We start from the raw sequence: 3071 nt of genomic DNA, 5'->3' as shown, positions 1-3071 counted from the left end.
TAAATCTCACTTGAATATGTAAGTTGTTATGAGTATTGGTCTTTGCTTTTATTTCTTTACTGGCATGATAGTGGTACCATACAACTCATCCATTTAGAGAGCTTTTGCTGCTATACAGAGGGTGATGAATGATTATTCACAAGGTTATTTTAAAAAAGGAACAGAGAGAATCAGTAGAACATAAAACCATCTTAAAGGAAGTTTGAAATGTTGGTAAGAATCATCCGTGCATGAATTTAAGGCATGCATGACTTGTGTACTGTGTGGGAACATGCAGTCATTCACCAGTCATATTCAACAATGGACCACATCTTTGCCATTTCATAATGAACTGAAATATATTATTAACATAAGAGCCCATTGTGATTGCTGACTACCAAAAAAATGATTCTGTGAAACAAATGCTGCCTTACCGGCTTGTTTTTGTAGTTGTTTTACAAAAAAGCGTCTCCCATCCATACTCGAAGATCATTCAAGATTCCTTGGGAGACAGAAAAACAGAAAGGCTCCTCCTCTGCGGCCCTTCAGTGGTAAACATTAGAAGAGGCATGGAGCAGAGAGCTAGGCTTGCCCAAGGTGTTTGCCACCATGGAGGAGATGGGTGCAGAATTCAAGTTAAAGAGGGATTCCCTTTCATCATGGTGAGATCCTTGTGGGGCTCCAGTCTGTAGATAACAGCATGATGATTCAGCCAAACCCAGAAGATGGCATAACTCTTAAGTTTATTGATTTTGAGTTTTCAGCATTCACTTCCATAAGATTCTGAGTTTTAAATTTTCTCCCCCACACACAGATGGCGTGTAGTCCCATATAGGCTCTACATATACATATGCGTTAAGCACATTTCCCATCAGTCACGATGTAAAGAACAATTAGAACCGATAGGACCCACAAGAATGAAGCAATAAAACAAACCAACCAAGGAGAAGGGGAGCAGATGGTCTGCTTCCGTCTGCACTGGGGCTCCATAGTTCTCTCTCTGGATGTGGACACGGCCTAACTTTCTGGAAGAAATCTGTAAGAGCTTAAGGGAATTTGGAAGAAAAGAAGTAGGTCTGGCCCAGATGTGGAGTGACACTCTGTTGTCTGTCCATCTCTGTGTCCATCTGGGACAGACAATGCAGATGCACGAGGGGGCTCTGAGGCTGAACAGTAAGAGGCAGGAGTGCTGTGTTGCCTTCAGGAAATCATGATGCTCCTTCAATGACCTTGTTTCCCATGAAAACAAAGATCTGTATTTTTGACATTTACATTTGACTGGCATTGCCATGGAGCAGTGAGAGGTGGAACACCCCTGCATGGGAAGAGCTTGGTATGAGCTGTCACATGAAGGGTAATGGACAGGGCTAGCTGAAGGAGAGGAGAGGAAGGTGGAATATATGTGACTGAGGGGGCAGGGGAAGAGAAGGAATTAAATAACCAGAAAAGAGCAGAAAAGAAAAAGGAATGAATAAGAAAATTATCCAAAGGGAAATGGGTAACAAACAGGAACTGGGGAAAGAGGTAGTACACAGGTGATGAGAGGGAAAGCCAGAAAGAATAGGGCCACCGTCTGATTATAGATATCTATGTATATGTATGTGTATGCATATATATGTGCATGTGTGCATGTGTGCATGTATGTGTGTGTGTGTGTGTGAATATATCCACACTTAATTGTAGCCTTCTTGGGGGAGAAGGGGAGGAAGGGGGGGAAATGTACACAACAGAGTACAAAATAAAATCTACTAGGAAGCAAAGAAAAGAGGGACAGCTCTGAATACAGTGTGTAGTATTTGTTATATAGACTTTATTGAAATGGAAATTTATTGCTTTATATTTTGAATCCTCTCTTATGACCTGCTGTGCACATGGCAATGATTTTTTTTTTCTTATATGTTTAAGTCATAGTATTTAAGTTTATTTTTCTTTTCTTATTTTGTATTTAAGTTTAAAATTTTTAAAAATTTACAAAAAAAAAATAGGGCCACCTTCAAAAGATTAAACTAAAGTAACTGAATAAGGGGCAGCTAGGTGGTGCAGTGGATAGAGCACCGGCCCTGGAGTCAGGAGGACCTGAGTTCAAATCCAGTCTCAGATACTTGACACTTACTAGCACTGTGACCCCGGACAAGTCACTTAACCCTATTGCCTAGCCAAAAATAAATAAATAAATAAAGTAACTGAATAGATATAGTATTGTGTTTATAGTGGAAGTGAGGAGAATCAAAACTTGAAAAAATATTCTAGTCAAATGGGGGGAAATGAAGCCTGACACTCGTAACTTTAAACATGAATTATCACCCAATAAAGTAAAAAGACTGATCTATTGTTTATAACTGACGAGATTTCTGCTGTAGCAGTTACTTCTACATCTCTCTGGGAAGGAACTCGGGGAGAGTTGGACAGAACCCAGGGGAGCAGAAGCAGAAGAGAAAATGAAGTCACTTTCCAGGAGACCCATGAAGCATCACTGCAGCTGGAGCCTTTGTCTTTTGCTGCCTCGTGACTTGGCTCCTTAAGAGAATCTAGCAGACTAAATCACTGTTGATGAGAGAAATGCAAATTAAAACAACTCTGAGATACCACCTCATACCTATCAGATTAGCTAACACAACAGAAAAGGAAACTGATAGGCTGGAGGGGAAAGGGAAAAGTGAGACACAAATGCACTGTTGGTAGCACTGTGAACCGGTCCAACCATTCCAGAGAACAATGTGGAACAATGTCCAAAGGGCTACCAAACTGCATACCCTTTGACTCAGCAATACTACTAAGTCTATATTCCAAAGAGATCAAAGGAAAAGGATCTATTTGTACAAAAATATGTACAGCAGCTCTTTTTACAGTGGCAAAGAACTGGAAATTGAAGGAATGCCCATTAACTGAGGAATGGCTGCACGCGTGCTGGTATATGATTGCGATGGAATCCTCTTGTGCCATAAGAAATGGTGCTATTCGGAAAAACCTGGGAAGATGTACATGAAGTGGTGCGAAATAAAGTGAACAGAATCAGGAGAATACTGTACACAGTATCAGCAATGTTGTAAAGCTGCTTAACTGTGACTCAGCTATTTTTCTCAAGAAAAAGA

The sequence above is a fragment of the Vombatus ursinus genome, unplaced genomic scaffold (genome assembly GCF_900497805.2).
Source record: "Vombatus ursinus unplaced genomic scaffold, bare-nosed wombat genome assembly UNPS02015012.1, whole genome shotgun sequence".
NCBI classification, from domain to species: Eukaryota; Metazoa; Chordata; class Mammalia; order Diprotodontia; family Vombatidae; genus Vombatus; species Vombatus ursinus.
Note: the sequence above shows the minus strand (reverse complement) of the source record.